Source organism: Mauremys reevesii, linkage group 26, assembly GCF_016161935.1.
Source record: "Mauremys reevesii isolate NIE-2019 linkage group 26, ASM1616193v1, whole genome shotgun sequence".
Classification (NCBI taxonomy): domain Eukaryota; kingdom Metazoa; phylum Chordata; order Testudines; family Geoemydidae; genus Mauremys; species Mauremys reevesii.
The window spans coordinates 10,768,513-10,783,401 of NC_052648.1; the positions used below are offsets into that span (position 1 = coordinate 10,768,513).

The 14,889-nt window shown below is 47.7% G+C and overlaps 1 long non-coding RNA gene across 2 annotated transcripts; it reads left to right on the top strand.

Annotated features, from left to right (window-relative positions):
• Positions 1-4,858: 4,858 nt before the first annotated feature.
• On the top strand, positions 4,859-8,753 carry LOC120391786. Of its 2 annotated transcripts, none has more exons than XR_005591485.1 (3): positions 4,859-5,185; positions 6,516-6,703; positions 8,361-8,753. It is a non-coding gene; the product is annotated as an uncharacterized LOC120391786 (long non-coding RNA). The 2 variants fall into 2 exon arrangements; XR_005591484.1 differs by having other exon boundaries at positions 6,519-6,703.
• Positions 8,754-14,889: the final 6,136 nt, after the last annotated feature.

The following is a 14,889-nucleotide window of genomic DNA, read 5'->3' on the forward strand; positions in this document are numbered from 1 at the left end:
GCAGGTTTTTTTTTTTTTTTTTCTTATGTCTTATAGTAGAGTCTAGGAGCCCCAGTCACAGATCAGGGCTCCGTACGTGTTGTGGAATAACGGGACCATTATCGGTGCACTAAAACCTACAGCCCTGCAGGAGATTCTGGGGTTAGGTCTTATCCATCTGAGTATCCTCATCAGTGATGTGGAAGGGGGAATGATCCCTTCAGTGAAATCTGCAGATGAGGGCAGCAAACACTCTCGAGTGCTCAGAGAGATTAGAATCACAGGTGGAAAACTACAATGTCGCTAATACGTCTAGAGGGAAACCACTCTGCAAAGCGGCTGAGGAGTGGGACAGAGGCAGGAAGAGCTGAAAGAAACGTTGAGGCGGCCAGACCCAGGTTTGCAAAGTGACCGGGGGGCAAGGTAATTTTAGGCTGCAGATGCCAAAGGATCCTGGCTTGCAATGATCCCTCTCTAAGGTGCTGGTGTTAAGCCGTAAACTGCCTGGCAGGGCAGGGCCTTTCCAGCACTGGTCTGGCAGCTGAGCTCAAGGCAGGGTGCTGGTGCTCAGCTTGATGCCTTCTGCCGTGGGGTGCCCAGCATTGGCTGTCGGCACTCTCAGCTGGCAGCTCTTCTGCTTCTGCCTGCCTTGAAAATCTGACCGTTGAGTTGAGAGTGAGGTAAAGTGGCATCGATCAGGCCTGCAGCTGGTTGCTTCAGGCTGCCGTGTTGGATCCACTCCTGCTGAATAGGTGAGTGTGCCGCACATCACATGCGGGAGCAGGGCCCGTCCCGCACCAGTGTGCTTGCAGCGCCTGGAGTGCTGCATTTAGCTCTGGGTGCCCTGTTCGGAGTGAGTGAGTTCAGAGCTGGTCGGGGGAGTATGGCTCGGAGGAGAAAAAGCTGCAGCTTAAGCTAAGCTCTAAGGAGGGGGAGAACTATTTCATTGTGTGAGGGGGGTGTCAGTGCAATTGGATGAAACTAAGCAAAGGAAGCTTCTGTCTGTTTCAGCAAAACCCTCCACTGTTGCTTTGGGCTTTTTGGTCTAAACTGCCTAAAATGTGCTCTAGGGGCTCAGCCCTGCCTTGGCCGGGGGAGTGATTGGATGTTCGAAGCCAGCGGGGCCCAACCTCTGGTGCCGGAGCCACATGCGGCTCTTCAGAAGTTAATATGCGGCTCCTTGTATAGGCACCGACTCCGGGGCTGGAGTTACAGGCGCCGACTTTCCAATGTGCTTGGGGGGGGGCTCACTACTCAGCCCCTGGCTCTGCCACAGGCCCTGCCCCCACTCCACCCCTTCCCACCCCCTCCCCTGAGCCTGCAGTGCCATTGCTCCTCCCCCACCCTTCAGAGCCTCCTGCAGGCCACGAAACAGCTGATTGGGAGGTGCTGATCGGCAGGGCTGCTGGTGGGTGAGAGGCGCTGGGAGTAGGGATGGGGGAGCTGATTGGGGCAGGGGGGCTGCTGATGTATTACTGTGGCTCTTTGGCAATAATCTTCCCACACAGAAGCCGATGAAGCTCAGACAGGCGCTCTGGCTAGCTGCATGACTCACCCAATTCACAGCAGATTTTTAATAGGTGGCTGGTTTTGATGTGGTCAGAAAAAAGGAGCTAATTCCCTTTTGCAGGTGTTGGGGATAGGTGGCTGTTAAAAATGGAAAAACCTGGCCGGGACCTTCCTACCTGCTGTGCTTCCCTCAGATAGGGCAGAGACCAAAAAACACTGCCTTGGTTTGTGGGATTTATATATATATATTTTTTTAATGGCATGAAAATGATGGGATACGGATGGCATTATAGGAGGAGAAAGTTGCAGGCTGGAGAACCCTGGACGAGTTATCTCACACAACCTTGCAAAAATGTTCCAAAAGGCATTGCACTGGACAGCTGCACAGGGCACTGCACTTTACATGGCCACAAGCGCTCCTGGTGGGTAAGCGCGGTGCCAGTGCCAACAACCAAGCGGGCACACACCTGAGCGATGTGCTGACTTCGGTGGCTGTAAGTCGACCTCACTTGTGTCAATGTAAGATTGGAAGCTCTTTGGGGCAGGGGCTGTATTTTTGTTCTGCATTTGTGCAGTGCCTAGCACAATGGGGGCCTGGTCCATGACAAATAATTGTTTAAGGGTAGGGTGACCAGACAGAAACTGTGAAAAAACAGGATAGGGGGTGGGGGCAGAGGTGGAGGTGTGGTAATAGGCGCCTATATAAGAAAGTCCCAAAAAATGGGATTGTCCCTATAAAAACAGGACATCTGGTCACCCTATTTAAGAGTGCCAATGGTGTGTGTTTTTTTTTTTTTCAGGAATGTTTTAAAATGCTTTTTTAAATCTCCTGTGAAAAAATGTTTGGTTTTCAATTTCTGTGTTGTCAATTTAAAATTGTTACTGAAATGAACATTTTCCACCAACATTTTCATTCTGGTCAAAACTTTTTTTTTTTTAAAAAAAACAGCTTTTTATTTTTTAAAACAGAACAATTCTAGTTAAGACAGCCCCCGTGTCAGAGAACAATCAGATACCTTCCTCCGAAGCCTGTTTTACAGACAGGGAAGCAAAGGGACAGAGGGTTAGTGACCGGCCCAGGGCACGAATGAGTTAGTGGCAGAGAAAGGAGTAGAAGCCGTGGGCTTTTGAAAGCACACAGTGCTGGGCTAACTCTGCTCCCATTCAAGTCAATGGGCATCGAAGATTTGTGGGGCCACCTCGTTCTTCCCCTTTCAAAATCTAACTCTTTGTACGACCTTGGCAAGAGTGTCATGGGCATGGCCTGAAATGGCCCAATCCCCTCTCCTCCTCTCCCTGCAATGTTTGAATTCAGCAGCTGCGTCAAACGAACCCACTCAGGAGCATAATGGGAGAGAAGCTGTCCTGTAAACACATGCTTCCCCATTTACCATACAGTGATGCCACAGGCCAGCATGATTAGCCATCAAGGTAATTGTCATGGCTCAAGACAGGTTTTCTCCCCACCTCTCACATTTCTTCCCCCTCCATTTTGTCCTAAATGTGTCTGCCACACCTGCCTTTCTCCTCCCGTTGCTTTGGTCATGCCATGCCATTTGCTCCGTCCTTCTAACCCACTCGCCCTACAGATCCACTCAACTGCTCCCATGTTTCAGCTTCATGCCTTCCAGCCTGGTGTCCTCTACTGGAACGGTCTTCCAATTCTTGCCCACCGACTTCCATCCTTTAAAACACTCCTTAAAATTCTCTACTCCCAGAAATCCTTCCTCCCTTGACCAACCTCTTCAGACTCTCCCTGCCATACAGTCTTTATCTAGCCAGATGTCGGCCAGGTTAAAGTCAATGGGAAGTTTGCTGTTGACTGATAGAATATTAGGGTTGGAAGGGACATCAGGAGGGCATCTAGTCCAACCCCCTGCTCAAAGCAGGACCAATCCCCAGCTAAATCATCCCAGCCAGGGCTTTGTCAAGCCGGGCCTTAAAAACCTCTAGGGAAGGAGATTCCACCACCTCCCTAGGGAACCCATTCCAGTGCTTCACCACCCTCCTAGTGAAAAAGTTTTTCCTAATGTCCAACCTAAATCTCCCCCACTGCAATTTGAGACCATTGCTTCTTGTTCTGTCATCTGCCACCATTGAGAACAGCTGAGCTCCATCCTCTTTGGATCCCCCTTGAGGTAATTGAAGGCAGCTGTCAAATCCCCCCTCACTCTTCTCTTCTGCAGACTAAATAACTCCAGTTCTCTCAGCCTCTCCCTGTAAGTCATGTGCCCCAGCCCCCTAATAATTTTCATTGCCCTTTGCTGGACTCTCTCCAATTTATCCACATCCCTTCTGTAGTGCGGGGACCAAAACTGGATGCAATACTCCAAGTGTGGCCTCACCAGTGCCAAATAGAAGGGAATAATCACTTCCCTTGATCTGCTGGCAATGCTCATACTAATACAGTCCAATATGCCATTGGCCTTCTTGGCAACAAGGGCACACTGCTAACTCGTATCCAGCTTCTCGTTCACTGTAATCCCCAGGTCCTTTTTTGCAGAACTGCTGCCTAGCCACTCGGGCCCTAGTCTGTAGCAGTGCATGGGATTCTTCCTTCCTAAGTGCAGAACTCTGCACTTGTCCTTGTTGAACCTCATCAGATTTCTTTTGGCCCAATCCTCCCATCTGTCTAGGTCACTCTGGACCCGGACCCTACCCTCCAGTGTATCTACCTCTCCCCCCACAGTTTAGTGTCATCTGCGAACTTGCTGAGGGTGCAATCCATCCCATCATCCAGATCATAATAAAGGTATTGAACAAAACCGGCCCTAGGACCGACCCTTGGGGCACTCCGCTTGATACTGGCTGCCAACTGGACATCAAACCATTGATCACTACCCGTTGAGCCTGACAATCTAGCCAGCTTTCTATCCACCTTATAGTCCATTCATCCAATCTCATACATTTTTAACTTGCGGGCAAGAATACTGTGGGAGACTATCAAAAGCTTTGCTAAAGTCAAGACTCCAATGGCAGCAGGGTCACAGAGCTTAAATTGAAAGCTCTTTGGGAAATTCTCTTTTTCTTTCTCTTCCCCAAGCTTCCCCTACCTCCACGAGTGCCCGGAACTTGGAAGCCAGTTCAAAGCATGAGCAGAGGAGGACAGTTCTGAAAATAGCCCCGATGCAACATTAAAATAGCCCAAGCCATTTGACTGCTTTAGCATCACCTCAAAATAATCTCCCTTGATGGGGGGAGCTAAGGGGGGGACAGAGCTATAAATAAGTGCACAGCAATTTGCATAATAAACAATTCCCCAGCAGGAACTGAGCAGAGCCCAGCCTTATGTAGAATCTGATCTCCTCCCACGCTGGAGTGAGTTAGCGCAATGCAGATAACCGGCAGTGGCAGGGTTATTTATCGTGGTAGCACTGGAGAATGTAACTGCAGCCCGGGTCAGTTGCAGGGCATGTGGTGTACAGTTACTTGCTAGATTGGGTGATCTTTGGGTGACACCACGGAACATATCACAGCTCCCCGCTCTTCAGTCTTAATTAGGTGCAGGAGATCAGAATCCCACCCCCGTGTGTTGCCACTGAGCAGACCCTGAGTGCCAACGGAGAGGAGGAGGAGGTCAGGCTTGGCCAAGTTGAAATAATTAACACGCCAGAGAGGAGACAGCCAGCCCTCTAGAATGGGAGGCCATTCCACCTGCGTGCTCATCGCCTCTCACAAGCTACGTGTGGCCGTTACGGTGAGTGCTAAGACCGGCGATCTCCAAGGAATACCTGGATACTCACGCCAGTGGGGTTGCTGATACAGCAAAAGGAGGACTGGGGGTGCTCTTGCCACTGAAGGTGCTGCGTTTCTGTTGAGATGTGACACCAAGGTCTTGATCATTTGTGGTTATCAAAGATCCCACAGCCACAGCCATAGTCCAGCTCTAAGTTGTAGATTCTTCTTGTGTATTAAGCGTAGGCACCTAACTTTTAGGGGCCTAGAAAATCTCAGGAACAACACGGTGACCACAACACCTGAGTTAGACGCCTAGGCTCCTATGCAATGCATGGGGAGTGATAGGTGCCTATCTGCTAGCAATCCATGAACCAGGGGAAGATAGGCATTCAGCTGCCTAAGTTGCATGTGGGAGCTGAAACAAAGCAGCTTGAGGGTAGGCCCTTCCTTATAATCTTTAGCCCAGTGACTCGGGTAATCACCCAGCGTGGGGGTGACCCTTGGCTCGAGTCCCCCCTCCTCCAGGGGGGAGAGAGGATTTGAACAGCAATCTGTCACCTCTCAGGTGGGTGCTCTAACCCATATGGGATATTCGGCTGCGGGGCTCCCTCATTTGCACCTATTGAAGTTGTTCCACTTTAATTAAACAATGGCAGATGGAAATAGTCATGGGGCCAGAGAGCTGATCAGAACGACTTTGCAGCCCAGAGCTTGGGGCTCTCCTCTAAGAGGTGGTAGAGCCTTGTTTGAATCCCATCTCCCCTCCCAGGAGGAAGGGGGACTGAAATGGGGGTCTGCCACACCCGGGGTGAGTACCCTGATCAGTAGGCTAAATTGCAGCCCCCCCCCGCCCGGTTGTTAAGTGTGAACTCACCTGAGGGGCCTGATCCTAGGTGTGCTCAGTGGGCACCTACCAGATCAGGCCCTGTGTGTGACACAGTCAGGCCGAACCCCAGTCTTTCCCGAAGCATAAATTGTACGTGGGCTCAGGCAGGAGCCAGGCGCCTGCTCGGAGGAAAAAACTTCGGCACCAAGCGCATTTAGGTGTCTTTATGGTTTGGCGGCACCTGAGCAGGAGTTTTGTGGGATCGCAAGAGGCACCTAATGACCTTTGTGGAGCCCACCCAGAGAAAATATAGCAAGGCCCTGCCCCAGCACTCCTACAGTCTAAACAAGATTAGCGACAAGGGGTGGGGCTTTCAAAAGCGCCACAGGGAGTCAGGCACGCACTGAAAGCAAAGGGTGGGAGGTGTCTAACACCCACAGGTGCTTTTGAACACTAAGGCAGGAAAGGCTGGGGAGGCTGTTTATCATTATTGTTCACTCACATCCCGTGACTGTTTCTCCAGTAGACTGAACTGGATGTGCTGGTTTTGGCATTCCTTCCTGGAGCGTTGGCGGCGGAGAATGGCTGTTGTGTTTCCACCCCAGAGGTGGCTGCACTTCAGTGATGGCGAGAGAGAGATAAATGGCCATATAAGAGCTCCAGATAACATTGACTCAAGAGTGATCACTGAGAAGAGGGGACGTGGAGAAGGTAAAGTGCAGTAGAATGATAGTGACTGATGTTGTGCAGCTTGCAGGCCCAGCTTGTCCTATCTCTGCTTTGCATTATGGCATAAATGTCACGTACCAGAAAATGGGTAAGCGTCACCATGTCGCCTGGACGGAATGTCAGACCTGTTAGTCTGGTTTAGCTCTGGCTTGGGGGCTCGGTAGCAGGATACGGAGGCTCTCTCCTCGCCACGTGACCAGAGTTGAACGTCAGTGCAACGGCCTGGGAGCACGTTCCAAAGATGTTAGCACTGGACCGTTTGTTTGGCTGCTTGCGTGGAACGAGTTGGTGGTGATGGGGGTGCGCATGGAGCAGTCTCCCATCCTTTGGTGTGGTCCAGTCAGCCAACAGCACGTTCGCTGTGAGGTGAGATGGGATGGGATGGCCTGCTGGGCTCAGGAGATTTGGTGGCAGCTGGAGATGGGCAGTTGTGATAACCCCGCTGGAACTAGGCAGTTAGCTGGAGGGAGATGGAGACCATAAAGTACTTTGATATTAGCAGGAGTGAGAGACAGGGAAGAGGCAAGAAGAAGTTAGCAGGGCAACAGGCATAGGAGTCCAGCAGGGCAGACTCAGGGGTGTGAAATGAGGGAAATAAAAGGGAGAATCCACACGAAGAAACCAGCAGTAGCAGGGGAGGAATGGGAAATGAATGGGAAACACACCCAAAAGGATCAATGCACTCCTGCTCCTTCTCTCTCATATTGATAAATTGGAAGGGCTTGGCCTGTCCACCTTTTGTTTATCGATAATTATTTTTTGATCTCCAATGAGTACATCCTTCCATGAGATGAGGGGGAACTTGGCTACGGGGACTTTAGTTGAGGTGGGGTGGAGAGTTGAGCTCACAATCTTGACTAACAAAAATTGGCTCATCCCAGCCCTAATTACAGGTTCAGTCCAGTTTCCGGCAGCGAGGTGGCCACATCACAAAATAAACACCATTGCAATTGGCGCCTTGGCTGATGGGCTCAGTTGGGAGGCCAAGGATGCAATGGGCCAGGGAGATTGAATCGCCTCCAGAGGTGGTTCCTCCCATGGCAGCCTTCGCTGCTGCTTGCTAGGTTACTCAAAGATCTTGGATTTCCAGAGTGCTCAGTCATGCCCCTTTCATTAGCCTGACAGCCCAGACAATGGTTGTCTTTAGGGGAAGGAACTGCCTTCCTCTCAATTTCTCCCGAGTTTATCTGGCCCCTCTTCTGCTATGATGGAGAATCCTCTCCGGTAATGCTCCTCTCCCCACCTACTTTGATGTTGCATACCTGGTTGGGGCATCAGGCTGCTCTCCGACACTTGTGCCTAAAAGCTAAGTATTAGGGGGCTGAACCACAGGGCAGCAAGGACAGGGTGGTGCCCTTTGGGCTAATTTGGCAAGTGTTACCCCCGGTAGCGCAGTGTGGCTCTGTCCCCCTCTAACGGCCGGCGGAGGTGTGTGAATCTGCTACTCAGGCTCAGATCCCTTGGTTCAGGCAGTAGTTCATGCTTTCGGATTCAATCGCCACAAACAGCTCAGCTAGGGATGGTGTTTCATGTGTCTTAACAACAATATTTAGCAACGAGGTGCTCTGGTGATGGCTGGGTTACAGACAATATACATTGGGGACTTTCTGATTTGGTAGCGGTTGTTTTTTCCCCCCAGATCCCTGGAAAGAGACTCCATCTACTTAAATTAGCAGCTCTGCTATGCAATATGCTCCTGATGACTTGCTGTGCATGACCTGATCCCTCTGAGCGGCTTGGGGAGTATGTACACTTATCCCGTCTCTTTTCCTGGCATGTGTCTCTCTGACCCTGGAGGCTCCTCTGCGCATGGAGCTGCCAATAGGCGGTGAGTCATTTTTGAACATGCCTGGATCCAGAAGGCATCATGTGGCTGATGATTCATGCATCTCACCTGTTTGAATGTTTAAATAAACTCTTATTCCAAGGGCATGTAGCTGTGAGGGAGCCATCCTGGGTTTCTCTGAATGTGGAATTGCATTTCTATTTGGTTGCATGTATTTATTTCTAGGGGGTAGTTTCCATAATGTATTTTTATCACTCTCTAGGTATCTGTGTATATGAGCCACTGTACGGTAGGGTAGTCACACTGCCAACTCAACCACCACCATACCAGGTAATTGCTGTAACCCCTATACTTAGGAGATCCATTAGTACCACAATCACGATGGAGGGACCGCTACTGTGTTTTCAATGGCACTTTCTGTACCTTCCTCTCATTCACATCTCTTCAAATAACTCACACATCCGTCATGCTGTATCCCTTATGGACAAGCACTGTATTCATCTATGAAAAGGAGCATTGGGTAGTGATTGAGTACGCTGCTGTGGCTTTAGGACAAGAGTTTAGCTCTGCTTTGGTTCCCTTTAGCGGCACACCCCTGCATTAACTGAAGGCCCTTTAGTTCTCTGCCACTCTGTTAAAAGTACCAGCACCTTTGCAATGGCTGCTTTGGAGCCATTATTATTATATTATATTATATTATATTATATAGTATATTATATATATTATATAGTATATTATATTATATAGTATTGCCAACCCCAGTTGTTCAAAAACCATGAGTCAGGCTCACCAAAAGTCATGAGACTGGCTTTAAAATCATGAGATTCTGTAAAAATAATAGCATTGGTGTTCTTTTTGCCTTCTGCTTTTCCAGCCTTTAGGCTGCACTGGCTTCACATTTTTTCCACAGCCACGAGGGCTAGAAATGTACTTTTTCTTTAAGAATGAAGGGCTGAAATCACATCTCCACAGGTTATACTACATACCACAGTGGCTGACGGCACATTTGTTTTTCTGTGATTTTATTTATGTTTTTTCCTGAGGGGGGCACAGAACCACCACAATGAACAAGGACTTGAGGGGACTCGGGACTCCTAGGTTCTATTTCTAGATCTGCCTGGGACTTGAGTGAGATTGGCGCAAGTCACGGTACCCGATCTCTCTCTACCTGGTTTCCCATCTGTGCCAGGGGGATGATAACCAGAGAAGAGGGGGGTTGTGTCATTAGTGTTTGTAAGGTGGTTTTAGATCCTCAGATGAAAGGCTGTCACCAAGCGGGTGCTTCTGTCTTCCCAGCTATCGGTCAAGTATGTTACTGCCACACCCAGTCTCTTTCAAGCAGCAGGTTTATTCTTTCTCAGAAGTGAGCAAACAGAAAACGCTCATTCTTTGCTCTCAGGCTGCTTCAGGCCACCCCTGCCAGGAGTCTACGGCACCTTGTCCCTGGCGATTTCCTACTTCTAGTGAGCTCAGCTCTTCCTTCCTGCCCGAGCACCTGGCTGGCTCCTGGCTCTACGGCAGTGGTTCTCAACCCGCGGGCCGCTTGCGGCCCAATCAGCACACAGCTGCGGCCCATGTGACATCCTCAGGGCCATACAGGTAGTATTGGATGCGACCCACAATGGTAACTGGGTTGAGACCCACTGCTCTAGGGACTTGCCACAGCTGTTAGCTCCACTCCACATGGCTGTCCTTCCCCAGGTACAGCCTGGCCCGATCACTCTCCCTCTGCGAGGCCTCCATCAGCTCTTCATAGGCCCAGGTGTAGCCCAGCCCCTTTTAATTGGCTGGATAGGGCTCACCTGCTTTGACACTGCTGGGCCCAGTCTACTCCCAGGGAGAAGCTGTCCTGTGACAAAGGTGCTTGAGAAGGACAAAGGATGATGGTGCCATTGATTTTATCCTAGATCATATTTATGGCTCATTTTAAAAGTGAACGGCGAAGATTTGGTAAATATGTTTTCTAAGTTGTTTCAGACAATCAGCTCATTAATGGTGTGGCAGTCACCACCCCATCACAAAGCTAAGGGACGTGGGCGCTGGAAGGCAAAGTTCACCCTCAACTCACCGGCATGTAGGCAGATCTGTTTCACAGCCACTCTGTGGCCTCAGGCCTGGAATAATATCCCCATACGATGTAGGGTTTTGTGGCCTCTGGCTGTGTGTCATTGTGAAGGGTGGAAAGATCCAGCATGTGGGAAGGAAGGGTCGCCCAGTGGTTGGGAGTGGGTGACTGGGACTTGAGAGAAACAGGTTCAAGTCTGTGTGCTCTACCTCAGGCTTCCTGTGTAACCCTGGTCAAGTCACGTAGGGCCAGATTTTCAATGGTGTTCAGATTTAAATGGGAGTTAGGCACCTAGATGCTTTTGAAAATCCCACTAGGCACTGAAGTAATTTTTAACCTCTGGCCCTTAGCCTCTCTGTGCCTCGGTTCCCCATCTGTAAAATGGGGATGATAGCACTGCCCTGCCTAACAGGGGCGCTGTGAGGATAAATGCATTAAAAATGGAGAGGTGCTCAGATACTATGGTAACAAGGATCATCAGTTAGAGGAACCAAACCCCCTCTGTTTGGGGTGTATGAAGATCGGGTGTGGTGCTGATCAATGCCAGCTGCAGGACGTGTGCAGCCCTGACTGCTTCCAAGAGCAGCAGAACAGCAGGTTCTGTTGCATTAGGGCCTTCCATGACTGCTATCCCCACAATTAATTTCACTCTAGGGCAATATGGGCAGGGGGTTGGACTAGATGACCTCCTCAGGCCCCTTCCAACCCTGAGATTCTATGATTCTATCATGGTGGAAGAAAGATCAGAATCAAGCCTGAAAACTACAAATAAATTCGGACAATAAAGCCTCTGACATATACCCCCCACCCTCAGTGCTCTAAGCCTGCATTTCTTGGGTGCCCCCAAATCCTGTTGAAAGCATGTGAGGAAAAGAGATGCACATTTTCTGCTGGACAAAAGACTATAAGGCATTGTGTATTGATCAGTTCAGCTCTGTCTACAGTAGAGATTTTACAGTGGCATAGCTGTACCACTGCAGTTACGTCATGGTAAGGTCTCCTGTGTAGATAATCAATGCCAACGGGAGAGAGCTCTCCTGTCAGCATAATTAAACCATCTCCAGCGACCGGCGGTAGTTATGTTGGCCACAGAGCATCTCCCGTCAACATACCACTGTCCACACCGGCTTGTCTGTTGGTGTAACTTATGTCGGTCAGGAGGGTGTGTTTTTCACACCCCTGACTGACAAACGTTTTACTGATGAAAGTGCTAGTGTAGCCATATCGTTAGAAATAGCTGATTAGTGGCTGTTCCTCAGTGAGGAAGAGTCATTGGCTGAGTCAGAGGCAGAGGAGTGAGATGTTAATTACAAAATTCTGTTCTCTCTCACCATTTTATTGTGAGTCTAACAATAGTTGGTGTTTTTCTTAGTGACCCAGCTCCTGGAGTTCTGTGATGACGTGAGACTCTCAGCTGTCGTTTTTAAAAAAACGAGGAACGTTTTTAGCAGGAAAGCTTGAAAAGATGAAGCCGAAAGGCTCAAACACCAGAAGGCAAATAAAAAAGAAACCCAAACCTACTATTTCCAAAAATCTCATTTTTTCCCCAGCCCATCTCTTTATTTTGGGGGTACCTGACGCGCTATTTGTGAATGCTTGGAATTGGTGATATTGTTCTAAGAGTTTGAAAAATGGCTTCTGGGCTATGCTGTCACATATTTTACTAATTTAAATTGCATAACTGCCTGCAGTGCTAATAAATTGTGCAAGTATTGGGCAACTCTATAGCATGGTAACTAGCGGGGCGGGCTTGCCCTCAAAGTATTCTTTGGGCCACACCCAACAAGATCAAAGAAGGAAGGGCTGGCAAAATAAAATATATATACATAATAAAGAGGGCTGCCAACGAATTGCAGTTAACTCACGCGATGAACTCAAAAAATGAATCGTGATTCATCGCAGTTTTAATCGCACTGTTAAACAATAGAATACTAATCGAAATGTATTAAACATTTTGGATGTTTTTCTACATTGTCACGCACATTGTATGCTGTGTTATAATTGAAATCAAATTGTATTATTACAAATATTTGCACTGTAAAAATGATAAACAAAAGAAATAGTATTTTTCAGTTCACCTCATACAAGTACTGTAGTGCAATCTGTTGTGAAAGTGCAATTTACAAATGTAGAGTTGTTGTTGTTGTTGTTACATAACTGCACTCAGAAACAAAACAATGTAAAACTTCAGAGCCTACAACTCCACTCAGTCCTACTTCTTGTTCAGACAAACAAGTTTGCATTTACAGGAGATAATGCTGCTGTCTTATTTACAATGTCACCAGAAAGTGAGAACAGGCATTTGCATGGCACTTTTGTAGCCGGCATTGCAAGGTATTAATGTGCCAGATATGCTAAACATTCATATGCCCCTTCATGCTTTGGCCACCATTCCAGAGGAAATGCTTCCATGCTGATGATGATCATTAAAAAAATAACGTGTTCATTAAATTTGTGACTGAACTCCTTGGGGAAGAATTGTATGTCCCCTGCTCTGTTTTACCCACATTCTGCCATATATTTCGTGTTATAGTGGTCTCGGATGATGACCCAGCACGTTGTTCATTTTAAGGATACTTTCACTGCAGATTTCAGAAAACATAAAGAAGGTACCAATGTGAGAGTTCTAAAGATAGTTACAGCCCTCGACTCAAGGTTTAAGAATCTGAAGTGCCTTCCAAAATCTGAAAGGAACGAGGTGTTGATCCTGCTTTCGGAAGTCTTAAAAAGCAACACTGAGATACAGAACCTGAACCACCAAAATAAAAAAATCAACCTTCTGCTGGTGGCATCTGACTCAGATAATGAAAATGAGCATGCGTCGGTCCGCACTGCTTTGGATGGTTATCGAGCAGAACCTGTCATCAGCATGGACACATATCCATTGGAATGGGGGTTGAAGCATGAAGGGACATATGAATCTTTAGTGCATTGGCACATAAATATCTTGCAATGCCAGCTACAACAGTGCCATGAGAACGCCTATTCTCACTTTCAGGTGACATTGTAAACCAAGAGGTGGACAGCATTATCTCCTGCAAATGTAAACAAACTTGTTGGGCTGAGTGATTGGCTGAACAAGAAGTAGGACTGAGTGGACTTGTGGGCTCTAAAATTTTACATTGTTTTAATTTGGGGATTCAGGTTTTTTTGTACATAATTCTACATTTGTAAGTTCAACTTTCATGATAAAGAGATGTCAGTACAGTATTTGTATTAGGTGATTTGAAAAATATGATTTCTTTTGTTTTACAGTACAAATACTTGTAATCAAACATAAATATAAAGTGAACACTGTACACTTTGTGTTGTAATTTAAATCGATATATTTGAAAATGTAGAAAACATCCAAAATTATTTAATTGCTTGACAGCCCTAATAAAAAATCACATCCTTGACAGCTGCTCCTAAATAAAACATAGGACTGAATATGCATAAATTCAATTCAAACACTAATTAACTCTAAAGTTGCATTTGTTTCCCTTCTTTTTTTTCCTTCTTCCCCTTTGCATTCCTTTAGTCCCTCCTTCCCTCTCTGACGTTCTTTTCTTCTTAATTATTTACAATGGTGCCATATACGCCCACAGCAATTTGCCAACACATATGAAAACATAAGAACATAGGACCCCCATCCCCAGACTGGATCTGACCAATGGTCCACCTAGTCCAGTGATCTTTCTCCAACACTGCTTAGTACCAGATGTCTCAGAGGAAGCTGCAAGAAATTCCCAATGGACAATTATGGAATAACCTTCCCCATGAGGAATTTCTTCCTAATCCCTTGACAATTAATTGACCATATTCTGCTCTCGGTTATTTTGCTATAAACCCCAAGTAACTCTGTTGACATGTGCAACGTATTGAGTTGAAGGGAAAATAATATATAATACAATGGATGGAGGCTGTAGTCATGAATTGACTTGATCCGCCAAGTGAAGTCAATGGGAGTATTGCCCAAGTAAGGGCTGCAGGACAGAAGTCAGTGTAGGGCAGGGGTTCTCAAACTGGGGGTCGGGACCCCTGAGGGGGTTGCGAGGTTATTACATGGCGGTCAGGAGTTGTCACCCCAAACCCCGCTTTCCCTCCAGCATTTATAATGGTGTTAAATATATAAAAAAGTGTTTTTAATTTTATAAGGGGGGGGTCGCACTCAGAGGCTTGCTATGTGAAAGGGGTCACCGGTACAAAAGTTTGAGAACCACTGGTGTAGGGGATCAACTGTCAGATTTGACATGTGGTGAATACCCCTTCCTACATGGGATTGGGGGTAAGGGTGAGCCACATCTGTGACATCACCACCTGTCGAGGATAACTGGG